The following is an 18,871-nucleotide window of genomic DNA, read 5'->3' on the forward strand; positions in this document are numbered from 1 at the left end:
GGTTGCTTTTGGATTACAAGTTTCAGAATCTCCTAATCAACATGAGGGATCCTGGAAAATTGTCCAAAAAGGTGACTTTTCCATTTATACATAATCCTCCTTAGAAACTCCAGTACAGAAAAATGTGGGAAGCCTCAAGGGAAAACAGGCCAGTTTTTTCCTTGAGGAGATGTGATTGATTTTGCTCTTGGCAGGCCAGATGCTCATCTATTTCCTTTGTTGTAAAGAGACATGGAATTCCCCATGGAGAGCTGGTATGAAGGAAAAGAATAGGAGCTTTGGGCTGGGTTGTCCCATGTTCAATTCTCACTGAAACAAACTCAGAGGTAACCACAGTTCTCTTAGCTTTTATATCCTCATGTGCAAAATCAGGATAATAATAGGCATCTAGCTAAAAATGGACCAGACTATTTCCCAAACTAAGCCCTTATTGTCTGACTGGCCATGTCTGCCTCAAGCAGCGTCTTATAAATCACACATTTCCTTTTAATTAGAAAAGGATGGGATTAAATTCTCAGGAATACTGCTGTAGCATACATATATGAACTACTTCTGAGTGGCCTGAAGCATTATACTGTACATTGAAAACAATTGAGCCTTAAATACCTTAGTGTGTTTAGTGACAATACAATGTCCCAGTTTTCCCCCACTGAGTGCTTTCATTCCAGTGCACATCACACTATACAATGGTGCCTCGCATTACGACGTTGATTCGTTCCAGTGAAATCGCTATAGAATGAAAATGTTGTAATGCGAAAATAAAAAACCAACTGAAATGCATTAAAACCGTTTAATGCGTTCCAATGGGCTAAAAACTCACCGCCCAGCGAAGATCCTCCATAGGGTGGCCATTTTCGGTAGCTGTCTTGCGAGGAATCCGTCCCAGAAAACAGCGGGGAGCCATTTTATTTACCCGGTGGCCATTTTGAAACCGCCAATCAGCTGTAGGAAAATCATCGTTTTGCGAAGAATTGGTTCCCGAAGCAGGGAACCGATCATTGCAAAGCGAAAAAAAGCCTATTCAGACCATTGTTTTGCATCGCAAAAGCGATCGCAAAAACGTTGTCGTAATGCTGTTTCGTCGTAATGCGGGGCAGGGCACGACTTACTGCTCCTGAAACCTCATGCAATTCTGAAGCACCTGCTAATGTCACTTCTTTCACTGTGTTAATGGTAGTAATGGTTATGAGTATCATAGTAAGCGGGATTCCAAAACCTGCCTTTTCCCAAGTGACCTCAAAACATTCAGCATAGTGGCTGTCACATTACTAAAGGCACTGCAGAAGTTATGATGCTGATTGGATCACTAGTTGAGAAGGAAGTATGAAGCAGAGGAATTATTGGAATGGAGGTAAGGTTAGACATCCCCCTCTCCAAAGTCCTCTTGAGCCTTTGCCTGTTCCCTTTACTCATGCGTACTTTTGACTTTGTTTTACTGCATCTAGACAAACCAAAATGATTATGTGACAACTATCTCTGGCTTAAAACTCACTTATAGTCCGGCTTGTTTGAAGGTGCTAAACCACAGCCCTGGTTTTGGATGTCATGAGAAACTATCACCTTTGTGGCTGCCTTATCCATTTGCATGAGGCAAGAATTAAATCAAAGTGATCAGGATGCATGTATCAGCACACTAATAGTTTATATCCTGGTTTATTAAACCATAATTTTGGCTTAAGTGACAGGAAAACAGAGCTGTAGTGTAACTGGTGTAATTGTATCTTTCTCAATAATGTGTCCCTTTCTTCAGCTTTCTACTGCTAATATAAGAGAGCTTACTAGGTGTTTAGATATACAAATTGAAGATTAACATGGAAAAGTATATTTCTGTTGACAGAAATGTTTCATGCTATTTTTGTAAGGGGACACAAAGTAAATGTTTTCAAAAAGTGCCCACCAAAAACATGTAAAGTTAAAATGATCCAAGCCTGAATTTTGCAAATACAGTGGTGCTTCACTTAACGGCGATAATCTGTTCCAGGAAAATCGCCGTTAAGTGAAAACATTGTAAAGGGGGAAAAAACCCCATTGAAATGCACTGAAACCCCTTCAATGCATTCCAGTGGGGTCAAAACTCACCGTCCAGTAAAGATCCTCCATAGGGTAGCCGTTTTCGCTGCCTGTCTTGCGAGGAATCCATCCCAGAAAACAGCGGGGAGCCATTTTGTTTACCCGGTGGCCATTTTGAAACCGCCAATCAGCTGTTTTAAAATCGTCATTTCCCTGAAGCAGGGAACCGATCATCGCAAAGTGAAAATAACCCATTTAGACCATCGTTTTGCGATCACAATTGCGATCGCAATAAGATCGTCGTAATGTGGTTTCGTCGTAATGCGGGGCAATCGTAAAGCGAGGCATTACTGCATGTGTATCCTTCTTAATAAAGTGAGGCAAAGTGATAGGTTTTTTACTCCATAGGTTGCAGAATACCACAGCTAGCATGTCCACTGGGAGAAAGTTTTTTTTTAAAAGGGTAGTCACAGAAGTAGTTGATAAAAGAACTTTACCCGTGTCCTTTTTCATATATGCCACTTCATGCTGTAACCTTAGAAACTCTATTTACATAATTTACAGATGTCCAAGGTGAAAAGTGCTGAGTGGCAGGTGACAAGAGGAAAAATTACTGACCTCCTTTTGCATTCTTAAATAATTAGTAGCATTTAAATGAGTTGCAAGCAAAATAATTTTCCATTTCACTTTGCCAGCAACACCACTAGGATTTAAGATCCTTGCAAATAAAATCAGCTTAATAGGCAAGGGTTTATGCAAATATTTAAGCAAGCTATCAGTGACTAATCATTTTAAAAATGTGCTCTAATAGTATCTAATTATAAAGTAGGGGGAAAGCACAATTGCATATACACTGTCACCCTTAGCTATCATTCTTAAGATGTTGATTTGTCGTATAAAATGGATATAGTGTGTTTTTTTGTTCTGTGAAAATCCATTTTGAAATACTTTGGCATTCGTCATCCTTTCTTTTGATCCCTCCATACATATTTTTTAAAAAGCACCATATTTTTGTCTTTTGAAGCAGATGGCATTTCAGATGAATTACTTTCTTTTTTTTTATTGTGTCTTTCTAATAACAAAAACATTTTGTTTTACTTTTGAGAAACAACTAATCCATGGAATCTAAAGAGTGAAGCCCTGAAGCCAGCTTCAGAAGGAGGCTAACAAACTATTCAGCCATTTGTAAACACATTTGTCTTGAATGCATAAGCAGAGCAGTGCTGTGTTGCTCTGCCCTACCATGTCATGCACATTAAGTAACACCCCTTTGACATTTGGGTGTACAGTATAGTTAAGATTGGAAGAAATTTCTTTGGATTCAAGATTGTCTCTGAAAATAACCTTTTGGCAGCTCTTGATAGTTACTGTAGGGGGAAAAATATGTTCATCATGAAAATGTGTCCTTTGCAAGGATAACAGGGAGTTTCAGAGAAATAAGCTACATACAAGATTACATGTTTTACTGTGTGAATGAATAAAAATCTGCATGACAGAAGAAAGAAAAAATAATGTTTTAATCAGTGGGAGAATGTTTCGCCTTAATTAGGGAAACGCATAAATAAAATGCACACAAAAGGAAAAATGCACAAATACACACAAATTGAACCTGAAAAACAGTCTTAAAGGTCAACACAAAACAATGATGGGAAGAAAAATTAGATGGAATTGAGAGAAATGTAACAACATTCTGACAGAGGATTTTTCACATTTCTGTGTACTGCTGGAATGTATGTAAATGGAAGGCTTATATGGGAGCTGGAAACTTCTTAGTAGTGCAGGGCTTCAGAATACATGGTGGCCTATGCATGTACAGATCTATGCATTTATAATTTATTTTTCACACACTCACACTGTATGCAGGACCCTGTATAATTTGTGTAACATCACGGGTGGGGCTTTGCAACACAAACTTGCCCATTTCTTATGTATATGGCTGAATGAGTTAAAATTTGGAATAGGCATTAGTTGAAATTGTGATCTAGATGGCACCTATCATGTTAAATATTATAAAACATTCATTTGGGTACAGTCTTTTATTGCTGAAATCTATTGCGGTGGTACACTTAGCTGTGTGCGTGTTTTTTGCTTTTTGTTTTAGTCAGATTTCACTTTGAATTGACTTGATCCAGTCTGATGTGTAAAACAGCATAAAGATAGTGAGTTGGAGGAAATGACCTTTTGAAGACAAACTCACCTGAATTTTGTGGTGATGTACTGTACTCTTAATTAAATGTATGAATGGAACTAATGTTGCATGTTATGTTCCATTGGCTCAGGAGATAAGAACATCCCAGGGAACTTGAGAGAACTAGAAATGGCCATCATGTTGCAAAGGTCGTTGTAGGTTGCTGTTGGCAGTGATAGGCTTTGAGTGGAGTGAACCTGACATAATTTATCTGGAATAACTGTTGTTGTTTTCTCCTCTCCAACTAGTAAGTAGTTAAGAGCTATTTCATTAACGTAAAAAAAAATCTCTCAACTCCCTCCTATCCTTTACTGAATTGTTCAGTTCAGCTTTTAGGGGAGAGATCTTGGTTGTTTAACTTGCAGAGTGAGATATTTAAAAGTCAAATAGGGTGCCACACTTGAAAAATGAAGATAAACCATATTTCTGTATGTGGTTAAGATGCTTGTACTCTATATATAATGTGGGAGTGAAGAGTGTATAACAGTGTGTTGGGGATTATGCAGACAAGTAATTTGAGTGAGTACAGCACTAATGTCTCTCTTTTATGTGAAAACTGTTCCTCTTTATACGTGAATAAACATCTGACTCTGGCTTGGTTTTAATTTTCATTAAGAAGAATGATTCCTTTGGGAGTCACAGACATTATGGCTGTATTGTGTGTAAACAGAAGCAGAACTATTGTTCTCTGATGTATTATTGTAGTGTACTGTTTTTGATGGGGCTCAGGTTTCACTCTGCACAAACTGAATATTTAATTGATATAACTGAAAAGCTTTCTCTGTCTCATTTGAAACATTCAGTGTTGTGTAGAGATGTGGAAGCAGAGAACTAGGGCCATATGTTTTGTAAAAGCTGGGCTAAAAGCACTCCTGATGGATGTCTGATTTTTTAAAGTGCTGTATCTTTCATTAAAATTTACATGTAAAGTAAGGGCAAGCCCAGTGACATGAAAGCTAATGCAACTTGCACATCTTGACATAATAACAATCAGAAGGAACTGGAGATCCCAGATGGCAGCTTGGCCTTTGCCATCCTTTTAATAAGCTACTAACTGCTAATTATTGCACTCTTTGGGGCAAGTTAATTTACTGTTGACTGTTAAAGGGACATTGCGCCTTTTCCTGCCATGTAGCTGTTATTTTCTAAGAAGAATTTAAATGGCTGGGTGTGTGTCTCTTTGTGTATGCCTTTTCTACCCTTAAGTTGAAAACCTTTTAGCAGACAACAGGAAAGATGGAATGTTTTATATGAGGCAGAAGCTTAGTTAATAAATAGTGTCTTTATAAATGCAAACTTTAAATCTGTTAGGGGTATTTCCTTGTATGTATTAGGAATACCTGAATGTTTGTGATCACTGTAAATTTCAGTTTAACCTGATATGGAGCACCTAAACCAATTTGCAGATTCTGGCTGGCTTTTTGCATTTCCTACATTTTCTACTGGCTTTTTGCATTTCTTACATTTTCAAGCAGAAAATTAGATCAAAACGCGTTTTACAGGGTTGTTTAAAAAGTGTAAAAACCCCCCCTAAGATCATGGCCACGGGTCCCATCACCTCCTGGCAAATCGAACAGGAAGATATGGAGGCAGTGACAGATTTTACTTTCTTGGGTTCCATGATCATTGCAGATAGTGACAGGAGCTACAAAATTAAAAGATGCCTGCTTCTTGGGAGGAAAGTGATGATAAACCTAGACAGCATCTTAAAAAGCAGAGACATCACTTTGCCGGCAAAGGTCCACATAGTCAAAGCTGTGGTTTTTCCAGTAGCGATGTATGGAAGTGAGAGCTGGACCATAAAGAAGGCTGACCACCGAAGAATTGCTGCTTTTGAATTGTGGTGCTGGACAAGACCCTTGAGAGTCCCCTGGACTGCAAGGAGAACAAACCTATCTGTTCCGAAGGAAATCAACCGAGTGCTTATTGGAAGCACAGATCCTGAAGCTGAGGCTCCAATACTTTGGCCATCTTATGAGAAGAGAAGGCTCCCTGGAAAAGACCCTGATGTTTGGAAAGTGTGAAGGCAAGGGGAGAAGGGGACGACAGAGGTTGAGATGGTCGGACAGTGTAATTGACGCTACCAACATGACTTTGACCCAACTCCAAGGTCTAACACCAAGGTCTTTTCCAAGGAGTCTTCTCATGAGGTGGCCAAAGTACTGGAGCCTCAGCTTCAGGATCTGTGCTTCCAATGAGCACTCAGTAGATATTTTTCTGGAACTCTCTGGCTTTCTCCATAATCCAGCACATGTTAGCAATTTGGTCTCTAGTTCCTCTGCCCCTTCGGAATCCAGCTTGTAGTTCTGGGAGTTCTCAGTCCACATACTGCTGAAGCCTACCTTGTAGGATTTTGAGCATAACCTTGCTAGCTTGTGAAATGAGTGCAATTGTATGGTAGTTAGAGCATTCTTTGGCACTGCCTTTCTTTGGGATTGGGATGTAGACTGATCTTTTCCAATCCTCTGGCCACTGTTGAGTTTTCCAAACTTGCTGGCATATTGAATGTACCACCTTAACAGCATCATCTTTTAAGATTTTAAATAGTTCCATTGGGATGCCATCACCTCCACTGGCCTTGTTGTTAGTCAGGCTTTCTAAGGCCCACTTGACTTCACTCTCCAGGATGTCTGGCTGAAGGTCAGCAACTACATTGTCTGGGCTGTCCGGGATATACAAATATTTCTGATATAATTCATCTGTGTATTCTTGCCACCTCTTCTTGATGTCTTCTGCTTCTGTTAGGTCCCTCCCATTTTTGTCCTTTATCATGTTCATCTTTGCACAAAATGTTCCTCTAATATCTCCAATTTTCCTGAACAGATCTGTGGGTTTTTTCCTTTTCTGTTATTTTCCTCTATTTCTTTGCACTGTTCATTTAAGAAGGCCCTCTTGTCTCTCCTTGCTATTCTTTGGAAGTCTGCATTCAATTTTCTGTAGCTTTCCCTATCTCCCTTGCATTTTGTTTCCCTTCTTCTCTCTGCTATTTCTAAGGCCTCGTTGGACAGCCACTTTGCTTTCTTGCATTTCCTTTTCTTTGGGATGGTTTTTGTTGCTTCCTGCTGTACAATGTTACGAGCCTCTATCCAAAGTTCTTCAGGCACTCTGTCCACCAAATCGGGTTCCTTAAATCTGTTCTTCACTTCCACTGTGCATTCATAAGGGATTTGGTTTAGATTATACCTGAGTAGCCCAGTGGTTTTTCCTACTCTCTTCAGTTTAAGCTTGAATTTTGTTATGAGAAGCTGATGATCAGAGCCGCAGTCAGCTCCAGGTCTTGTTTTTGCTGACTGTATAAAGCTTCTCCATCTTTGGCTGCAGAGAATATAATCAATCTGATTTCGATATTGCCCATCTGGTGATTTCCATGTATAGAGTCGCCTCTTGTGTTGTTGGAAAAGAGTGCTTGTGATGACCAGCTTGTTCTCTTGACAAAACTCTATTAACCTTTGCTGTGCTTCGTTCTGAACTCCAAGGCGAAACTTCCTTGTTGTTCCTTTTATCTCTTGGCTCCCTACTTTAGCATTCCAGTCCTCTAGAATGAGAAGAACATCTTTCTTTGGTGTCAGTTCTAGAAGGTGTTGTAAATCTTCATAAAATTGTTCAACTTCAGTCTCCTCAGCAATGGTGGTTGGTGCATAAACTTGGATTATTGTGATGTTGAAAGGTCTGCCTTGGATTCATATTGACATCATTCTATCATTTTTGAGATTGTATCCCATTACAGCTTTTCCCACTCTTTTGTTGACTATGAAGGCTACTCCATTCCTTCTACGGGATTCTTGCCCACAGTAGTAGATATAATAATCATCTAAGCTGAATTCGCCCATTCCTGCCCATTTTAGTTTGCTGACGCCCAGGATGTCGATGTTTATTCTTGCCATCCCCTGTTTGACCACCTCCAGCTTCCCAAGGTTCATAGATCTTACATTCCAGGTTCCTATGCAGTATTTTTCTTTGCAGCATTGGACTTTCCTTTCACTTCCAGGCACGTCCACTGCTGAGCGTCCTTTCGGCTTTGGTACAACCACTTCATTAGCTCTGGAGCTACTTGTCCTTGTCCTCCGCTCTTCCTCAGTAGCATGTTGGACGCCTTTCGACCTGAGGGGCCCATCTTCCAGCGTCATATCTTTTAGCCTTTTGTTTCTGATCATGGGGCGTTCTTGGCAAAGATACTGGAGTGGCATTGCCATTTCCTACTCCAGGTGGATTACGTTTAGTCGGAACTCTCCACTGTGTCCTGTCCGTCTTGGGTGTCCCTGCACGGCATAGCCCATAGCTTCTCTGAGTTACTCAAGCCCCTTCGCCACGACAAGGCAGCAATCAATGAAGGGGACATGCAAATAGTACAGCATTGAAAAAAAAACTATGGAAGTTGCTGCTTTGTTCAGTGGATTTTTAAGAAGTGGAAGCATTTGATGGGTTGTATGCATCTTTCTGCATATTCACCCAGTTGTCCTGTCTTTGCTGTTTGTGTGTGCACTTTGCTTTTCAAAGGAAAAGAATGCCAGTTATGCAAAGAGATTGTGTAAAAACCATGGAGACCTTTGTGGAAGAAAATACTCTTTGTCTTGTTTAGGCTTAGTAATCTCATGGGGTTTGATAAGGTTTTTTGTCATACTGAGAGAGCCTAAATCAATGAGAATGAGTAAATCAGCAGGTGTTCTACACATTCCTAATTTGGACAGAATGCTGTGTGTGAACAGGGTGATGTTTTTCATGTCCCATTAGAATTATGCTACATGAAGACACAAGAGTTACTCCCAAGAACATTCTTGGGGGAAGAATATGGTTGCCTCCTTGGGTAATAGGGAATAATCCTTCTATATTATGAGGTAATGTTTTTATAGCGCATTCTGTTTATGCTGCAGTGTGACATGGTGGGAAAACATCATTTATGTAAAAACATAACAAAGCCCTCTGCCACCTCATCTTTAAACATAAGTCTGCCCTGCTCTTGATAACTTTTAGATTTTCCCAACACTCTGAAGATTTATCCAAGCTTCAGGTGGTGCTTTTTTCCTTTCTCCTTTTCTTTATTGTATATGAATATGGTAAAATAATGCCAATATATTATATTACGCAATATGCAGATAATTATTGCATATAATTCCAATAATCCTTGGAATTATTCCAATAATCCGTGGAATAAATTCCCTTGTAAGAATAAATTTGGAGATGTTTTTTATTTCCTGCCCTCTGTGAAAGTAATGAAAAGTTCTGTACCATATAATAGTAATAATCTTAGTACTGTGGAGTTGGATCATCAAGTCCAGTGCCTGTCAGGGAAGCACAGTGAGGGGAAGGAATCAAACTACCAACTTCTGGCTCTGAATATGTAAACCATTGAGCTATCTAGCAGTTCTACTTGAGTTAAGCACTAGCTATGACATGTTGGAACTGTGTTTTAATGTAAACTAACATATTCATATTCAAGGTACTTGAGTTGTAGGTCATGTCAAAACAACAGCACGCACTATTAATGACCAATAATGGCCAGCAGTTTTGTTGGTGTTGGAAGCCGTGTCCGACTCTTCGTGACCCCATGGACCAGAGCATGCCAGGCCTCCTGTTTTCCACTGCCTCCCGGAGTTTGGACAAATTCATGTTAGTAGCTTCGATGACACTGTCCAATCATTTTGTCCTCTGTCCATAGGTTCTCTGAATTACTCAACCCCCTTCGCCACAATAAGGCGTGGAAGGGGGGCAGCGGTTTAGATGAATACATTTCTTAAGTGATAGAGGGATAATAGGAAATGTATAATGTTAGATTGACTTTAATGTTTTTCTTCTTACTTTGTTGTTATTAAAGGCATGCAGATGGGAGATGAAAATTTTACATTTAAAATATGTTGTGTGTGGGTTGTTTTTTTTTTTTTTTAAGATCTGTTGTTCCTCTTTAATTGTTGAAAGCTGCAATCAAAAGGAGGCCGGTGCAGAGGTTTTGCATTCAGAGATTGCTTAGAAATGAAGGAACAGCTGCTGTTTTAAATGGACTCTAATTTTGACAGTTTATGCTGTTCTGTAAATGTGTGATGCTCTAGTGTTTGGGAGAACTGATGGTGGGTAATAGCTTATTTCCTGGGCTTTATGGAAATGCAGCAAAGTGATTATAATAATGTCATCAGGAACTGAAATAGACCCCTTGTCATCTACATCAGACAACCCTGCAAAAATATGAAGCCCAATGAAAAAGGCTTTAATGAACATTGTTGCTGTTAATGGAAGCAACTGATAGTGTTAGAACTGTTGCATTTTCTTTTACAAGCCTCTGTGTGTGGGAAATCTTCAGGGGCAGACATTCTCCGTGTATCATCACAAGTAAGTTTGGTGGGATACAAGACAAGGAGGTGGTACCTTCCAGGCTTTAGAACCTACTGCCAAGTGAGGCTGGCCTGGCCTCCGAATTCACCAGGAGAACAGACAGGCATTTTCCATTTAAGCTTGATTAGAGTTGATAAAGGCTGTTGTTTCTTTATACTGCTTCATTTTACAATCTGTTGTTATGTTTTGACTATGCTTGTTTTATTTGAAATTTACTGTTGTTAACTACCATGAATGCCATTTTTCGCATTCCACAGTTACAGTTCTTTGCACTCTCCTTCCATCGTGCCAATTTTCACATGCTTCACACACAAAAAGATGTCCCAACACATTAAGATTTTCAGTTTCCATACAAAAGGAAAAAGAAAAAAAAAAAGAGCACTTTTTCGTCAGCAGCAGCTTTAACTGTTGGAAGGAACTAGTCCTTCCTTTGAAAAGAAAACAAAACCTTGCATTTTGTGCAAAAAATAAAATATATTTGCTTTTGCCAGAAACAGTGAAATTTTCTTTTAAAAGGAATGAAATGTAACAAATGAAGGAACTCTTGTAATCGCACTCACAGGAAAAAAATGTTTTGCAATTGTTTCCTATAAAATAAGCAAAGATTTACATCCTTGTATAATAACGCTTATGCCTTTAAAGTGGAAAAGAAGGTCAAAGTGATTATTCTTTGCTGCCACCCACAGTGTTTGATAAATTTTCTGTTTTGGGCTGCAACTTCCAGAAATCTCCAGACAATAGGACCACATGTCCATATTGTGTGGGAGAGTATATAAATTATAGCCCAAAAAAACAACTCAGTGGCTGAAATCCTGTTGCACAGCTACTGAGCCAATGTGACTTTTCAGCACAGGTTTTGTACACAAAGAATTCTCCATAAGCACTGTCTGTTGCATGCCAAGTCATTTTACTCAGTGTGCAACAAATAACGTCTACGGAAAATTCTTAACTTATGGTAATTAATTTCCAGTGTTACACCATTTGTGCAGCTACACAATAGGAATTCAGCCAATGTTTAGGAGAATTTTAATTTTCCAATATTCTTCTGGTATCATTGATAGCTCATCTTTGGAAATAATTTCACACTTGCTTTGCAAACATCCAGAAGGGAAAGGGGGGGGGGGGGAGCTAAGAAACAGCATAAAAGCCAGGTCTCCTAGCTTGAGCATGCACGTCTCCTGCAATGAAGTCTCACCGTGCAACGAATTGCACAGCAAGAAGACAGAGCGAGTTTAGCAACTGTGCAAGTTCAGTAGCAGGGCGAGGAAGCCAGGGCCCCAGATACTGCTTGTCACTTCCCCTGAGAAAAAGGCAAGCTCTAAACAAATATCAGCATCCAGTCAAACAGACAGCAGTGGGTTGTGGGTTATCCTGTGTTTTGCACCGAGTGTCATGTGCATAACTGTATGCCTCTTGGTCAGAAGTCATGGGTGTTACAAGAAGCTCCAAGAACTCAGGGAATGGGCTTGCTCCCTTGAGGTCTTGATTGAGGACCGGGAGAAACAGAGACAGGGGGAGAGGCACCAGAAGCTCCCTTCCTCCCTCCCCACGAGGAGTATCCTCAATGCAACTGGATATGGGCCCATCACCTGTAGAAGGGGTCCTCTCTAGGGGATGGTTTCTCTCTTGTCCAGATTGGCATCCTCCAGCCCAGAGACTTCCAGTCCCAGCAGCTGAGGAGCTGCTTGTCTGTGGGTGGGATGATGCCTGAAGGCCCCTGAAAGTCTCACTCATTGCTTCATATTTGTTGGGGTCTCTGGACCTCAAGAATATGAAGCAACGAATATCTGACGAATCAGCGATATTCATTGAATATTGTGATTCGTTTTTATATTCATCGCCATGTCGTCGTCGTCGTCGTCGTCGTCGTCATCATCATCATCATCATCATCATCATCATCATCATCATCATCATCATCATCATCATCTTCTTCTTCTTCTTCTTCTTCTTCTTCTTCTTCTTCTTCTTCTTCTTCTTCTTCTTCTTCTTCAAAAACACCAGGCCCAGTCAATCAAAATTATAAAAACATTGACTGGTATTATACAACAGATACTTCCTAATATTGCCAGGGTTTTGTAGCTCTGATGGTGATGTTATTTCTGAGATCTGCAACTGTTTATAGTACTGTATGACATTTCTTGATACAGTATTGTTCTTAAAGCCCCAAAGACTACGGGGACCACTGAGGTGAAAGTGTGAAAGCAGAAGCATTAAAGCTTGCTTAGATTAAATGTCACTCCAAAAGATTTTACCTTTTCAATGTGCCTTGAGGAGTTGGACCAGTGAAGTTCCTTGATTCATTCTATGATGTTGGGAATCAAACTGTGAACAGTTATTTTCCAGACCTGTGAATGCAGGAAAAAAGAACCTTGCTTAGGTTTTGGCTTGCTCTGTGAGCCTGAGAATTAAAAACCTTGACAGTGCATTATAAGATTATGGGACAAAGATTATAGATTCTTGGCTTGGTCTCCATGAAACTTCCTGAGAGTGCTTTTACAAAGCTCTGGACAACCTCCAGGAATCTAATATTTAGTGTTGTGGCTCAAGACCTCTTAAAATATATAATGGTACAAGACAACAATAAAGGATATTGAGAGTATGTGTGATTAATATCACTTCTGGCTCTTAGGTGCTGTTTAATTTTCAGATGTTAAGACAGTCATATGTACAAAAAAATGCAAGACAAATTATCTTGATCACTGCCACCTTGCATACCAAAAGAAATTGTGGGTTTTTACATTTTCATGCTCAAAAGACCAAGATACGGTAAATGAATTCATTTCTAATCTACCATTCATAATTTGAGGTACGCACACAGGAAGCTTTCTCCCCAAAATATTTTGTGAGCTACGTATGTGTTTTGGAATTGGCAGAGGCACCCATTAATGAAGTTGACAAATAAATTTGGGCAATTGGAATTTGCAAGCATAGATATACTGTCTATCTGGGAGGAACATTTATCCAAATTAGCATTGTTTATTGATAAAATAAAATAACTGAGGGTTATATTGATAAAATAAAATAACTGAGAATACACATATCTTCCGCATGCACATTAGTGCATATATAGTACATATAAAACAAAATATATATTTTTGGCATAAGTCAAAACAGTACTAAACCTAAATGATTTTTTTAAAATATTAATTTAGTAGTAACTAACAACAACAATAACAACAAAATATTTTATGCAGTGTGGTGTAGTGGATAGAGTGACAGACTAAGACTGTAGACCAGGGTTTCAATCCCCAATAGCTATGGAAACGCACTGGGGGAGTGGAACTAGTAAACTCACTCCTTAAAGAGTCCTTAAAGAATTCACTTCCCTTTAAGAGTCAGCACAATGCTCTCACTTACCTTGAGAGATCTCTTAAGATCACTACAAGTCAATTCTGGCTTGATGGCACATAACAACAACGAAACAGAATGGCTTTTATTACAAAACACATTTATTACAAAACACATTACAAAAAATGTCCTTGAAAAGTGCAAAGCTTTTTAGTCTTTTTTTGAATCCATTTTTAATGTCCTTTACATCAGTTCATGCACATACTTAAGTGGGTGTTGCAAAATGTTAATGCTATTTGACATTGCTTCCATTAATGCAAGGTTAATTTGCGTGTCCCACAGTAGTGCCACACATGATGGACATTATAACAGATGCAACTTTCAAATTAAATAATACACAAACACTGCTAATCACTGCTGAACTGTTTGCAGCAGAAGGACAACTACAGTGGTAGTTAATTCTCTGGTAAAAATGGTGAACAGAAAGTTGAGTTCCTAATGGTCAAGCAGAAAGGGTTGGAATAAAATGTTACAGCATAAGGTGCTCCTATTTACAGTTCAAGATATTCCATTACATTCCCCTTCTTCTGCTAATTTTCCATCTCTTATCTTCCCTTTGAGAGTCAGCACGATGCTCTTCTTAAATCTCTCCCAATTCTCTTTCTAAAGTTCTGTTCCCACATTTGGGTGTTCTCCTGCTTGATGGTACCTCTCTCTTGTGACACTGTTTTGGCTATTTAAGGACCCACACATAGAAAAAGAAGCTGCAAAGAATACGTGACATCTGGGAATACAGATTCTATAATTTTAGACAGCTGCTAAAGTATCATTCACAGTGCTGTGTACTTTCAATTTCATTAGACTCTTTCACCTAACTAATAATTGTAGCTGTAATGCTCTAAATGTGATCTAAGATATTTTGCTTCCTGAGGCAGAGGACAAGATGGTCCATTTCCTGCATTTGCCAGAGGTTGGGCAAGGTGACCCTCGGTGTTTCTTCCATTTTATATTTCTGAGAAGATTGCACAACTCTCCCCCTCTAAGTCTAAAAAAGTTGGGAGGAGGGGCTGCTACTGGTGTTCTCTCCTTACCATCTGTTTTCTGCTTTGTAAGGCAACCAACCACCTTCCTCTGCCTAAATGTAGGATTGATCCTAGAAAGAGAACACTGAATACAGTATAAAACTAGCAGAACAATTTAAATTAAATATCATGATGTGTACAAAATATTTTAAAATGTACATTTCTTTCAAGGGCTGAATTAATTTAAAAGACTGTTATTACCTCTTAGCATTATGGACAGCATTACAACCTTTGACGGTGGCCAGTATCCACTGCAGAAACAGGGAATGGAAGCACAGTCACCCCCTCCCCACTCTGGTATACTCCCTGTTGCATCAGTTGTGTGACTGATTACACAACTGATACAAGAATGAGCAAATGGAAGCAAGTTGCAAGTTTGTTGTCCTATTTTACCTTTCTTCAGGATCAGCCATTCTCTGCCTTTTTTTTTACTACAACCATAAACACAACATGAAAGAAATAAAGGCCAAATCAGGATTGTATAAATCACATAACATTTTTATAAGGTGGTGTGGGAAGAATTATTTCCATTCTGTGATCCTCTTCAAAGGTTCCATTGTTCCTGCTGAGAATGGCTGTTCAGGAGAATACTATTGTTTTTATGCTGATTGATTCTAGACACTGTCAATGATTAAACCTCATTGCTTTTCACCTTTGTTTCGGAATACTGTACTGTCTGTAGTGTGCAAAAAAGAAACAAACAAACAGACAAAAAACCACAATATGAATTCCATGATTGAATCCAGACATCAAAAATATATTCTGAAGCTGAACTTTGGAGAGGCAATGCAAATCTGCTTCACATATAGAAGGTCCCAGATGAAATCCCCAGCATCTCTAGTTAGGGCTAGAAATGAATCCTGCCTCAAAACCAAAAGAACCACTGCTAGTTAATGAAAACAATATTGGGCCAGTAGAGGAGACAAATGAGTCTACTTAATTTTGTTTTCAATTTTGTTCTTGTTTCTCATTGGAAAGTTCCTTTTCTACCAGGGTGCTTTTTGAGTCCTCTTGTGAAATGTCATCTTTTGTGTCTGTGTTTGGAAGCTGTGTTCTAATGGCTACTCCAACAGAGCTGTACAAAGTCTTCAAAAGTCTGTCTTTGAAGGCTCAGGGGAAGTGTGCAGTCCCTGTGTTAGTACACAGGGCAGTGCAAAGGGAGCTCTGCAGCCCCTGAGCTTATGAGCTGATTGAAGTGTGAGGAGACTCTCTGATCTATATAGCGTGGTCAAAAACTAAACAGAACCATAGGATGCCTGTATCTTCATTTATTGTATGGAAAGGGGGATTTCAACAAGTTTTATTTACAGAATAAGCCACACCTGCAGAAATCCTTTTTCTGGTACAGAAACCTTGCCCTCTTCTTCATCTGCCTACCCTACTGATCTGAAAGAATTAAAAATATAGCCCAGGAAAAAAACTATTGAACATTTTCTAGGATTTTGTGATTTTAAGCTGGGCTTGGTGAGGAAGGAGCATGAGGAAGAACATTGGTTGTATAGTTTGAGGTAGGGCTTAGGGATAGTATTAAAAGGCTCTGTCTAACTTTTGCAGCAGGTGGGTCAGAGAGTTTCTGAAATATATCAGAGTCAGAGATTGCATAGGTCCTTTGATCCCAAAGTCTGACCGAGTTCCCTTGACCTATTATTATTAATATTATTAGTTTTCAATAATAATAATAATAATAATAATAATAATAATAATAATAATAATAATAATAATAATAATAATAATTTTTTATATGTTGCATTTATCCCAACAAGGGACCCAAAGCGGCTGACGTCATTAAAGTTCACACAATTTAAAAAGACAATACGTTAAATGTTAAAAGATAAATTAAACAGTATGTGTGTGGGGTGTGGGTGTGTCATAGATCAAACAAGAGTGAGGGTGCCTCAACCAGCTCCACCCCAGAATGTCAGAAGGAGGTGTCCTCTTTCTATTGGCTACAAGACACCTATGCTGCTGCCAGTAGGTCTGGGATAGAGACAATCCTGAGACAGGTGCATTTGTTCATCAAGAACCTCTGTTTCTTTAGGGCCAAACTGTATCTTACAGTTCACTTGCCATTAGAAACTAGAATCCATTTGTGCTTCAATGGCGGGATTCAGGCAGATCTTCATAACTGAGCCGTGATTACCTTATTTGCTGGCATATAAGACGACTGGGTGTATAAGCCGACCCCAACATTTCCACTCAAAATCTAGCATTCGTTATATACTCGCCATATAAGACTACCCCTCCCTCTGCCTTTTACCCCGCCAGAGGGGCCAAAGAGGGAGGAGAAGGAAAGCAAATTTCTGGGGCAGGCTACCAGCTGGCCCGAGGCAGAGGCCAGCGCCTGCTCACTCACCCGGCCTCTGGTAGTCTCCTCGGGAGACTGGCGCGGTGGCAGCACTGGCGACGAGCGGGGCAGTTCTGGTGATGAGCGGGGCGGCAGTGGCTTGTCGCAGGCGCCGTTTGTTTGGCAGCTTCTCTCCACCCGGGCAACATGGTGGTAGGTCACAGGGAAGAAGGAGCCAGCGCTGCTGCTGCTGCTTTCAGCGAGGGCAACTGTGTGAGGAAGTGACTGAGCCGGTGGGGACCAAGCTCCACCCACTTTCTGGGCTGGCCTGGCCTCTCCATGCTGCTTCCTGCTGGGCCATGCGGCACCTGAGAGCTGGAGCCACTCTCTGCCTCCTCGGGAGAACAGGCACCGCCTCTGCCGCCTTCTCTTCCTCCTCCTCCTCCTCTTCCTCGTTCACCTCTCCTCTTTCCTCCTTGCGCTATGTGCTGCCCGCTCTGGGTGCACCCGGCGTATAAGACGACCCCCCCCTTGGAGGCATGTTTTTCAGGGCAAAAAAGTCATCTTATATGCCGGCAAATATGGTATTTACAAATGAACCCTCCTGATGGCCAGGTACAAAACAAAACAAGCCGATTTGCAAACTTGAGGAGATACTGTACATAAAATGTGTCCTGTGACATTTAGACATGTTCAGACTGAAAAAGTCCCTCTTCTAATGGATAGCTATTTGTCACATTTATTAGCTTGGCTCTGAGTGATGGCTATTATTTGGATCTTGGAGGAAACAAGTTCAGTTTGCACGTTAGCTTTTTAGCTGTCTGATAAAATATTCTCCCACATTGAAATAGCACATCTATATGTGAAATTTTAAATTTAATAAATAAATAAAATCAAAGCTCTCTAAAATTCTTGCTCATATATGTAGTACACGAGTTGATTCCATTTATATGTTAATCTAGTTTAGGGTTGTTTTTTTTAACTTTCTTCCCAGGAGAGGGCCCCAGAGAGTGCACTGCTGGCCAACAAATCAGGAATGGCCAACAGTGCTGAGGATAGGCTCTCCTGGCCTGGCCAAACTGATTGATGCAGTTTTCAGTTTGGTCTGCCAGACTACTAAATAAAGGAGCCCCAGTCTGCTCTCCATTAGTCTTTAAGAGGATTTAAAGCAAGTTGCCTAAATGGAAAACTGCTTAGGAAGCACCTCTAGTTCTGTGGAGGAAAAACAAAGCAAGAATAATTTAATAATGAAATTAATGGGGAAGTTAAAAATGGTGAAAAAACACAAAATTAATGGTAGAAGTTGATTAGAGTAAAACCATTTAAAATAAAACACACTTTTAAAATGAAGTGTAGATAAAAACCCATCTCAACCTAGATATGAGGAGACTATGGTATTTCTAATTACTATATATGGATGTGAATGCTATAAAGTGAAGAAACCTGACAGGGAGGAAAATGGGTTCATTTAAAATGTGATATCGCAGGACAGCTTTACAGATACTAGGAACATTCAGAAAGACAGAGTAGTGGAACTAGATCAAATTAAGCCTGAACTCTCTCTAAAAGCATAAATGACTGAACTGAGACCATCATGCTTTGGATACGTCATGATGAGACAAAACTCACTGGAAAAGACAATAATGCTGAGAAAAGTTGAAAGCATCAGGAAGAAAAGACCAAACAAGAGATAG

The 18,871-nt window shown here is 39.8% G+C and overlaps 1 protein-coding gene and 1 long non-coding RNA gene across 3 annotated transcripts in view; one reads left to right on the plus strand and one right to left on the minus strand.

Moving 5' to 3' along the window:
* LOC140703236 (uncharacterized) overlaps positions 1-17,137 on the minus strand; it is a 33,516-nt gene extending 16,379 nt beyond the window's left edge. The window contains exon 1 of the long non-coding RNA XR_013545080.1: positions 12,776-17,137. This is a non-coding gene — a long non-coding RNA (uncharacterized LOC140703236). The remainder of the gene's footprint in view (positions 1-12,775) is intronic.
* Positions 1-18,871, plus strand: part of NRXN3 (neurexin 3) — a 1,709,419-nt gene that overhangs the window by 339,987 nt on the left and 1,350,561 nt on the right. The gene's annotated exons all lie outside the window — the stretch shown is intronic.

This window comes from Pogona vitticeps, chromosome 1 (assembly GCF_051106095.1).
Source record: "Pogona vitticeps strain Pit_001003342236 chromosome 1, PviZW2.1, whole genome shotgun sequence".
Taxonomy (NCBI): Eukaryota; Metazoa; Chordata; class Lepidosauria; order Squamata; family Agamidae; genus Pogona; species Pogona vitticeps.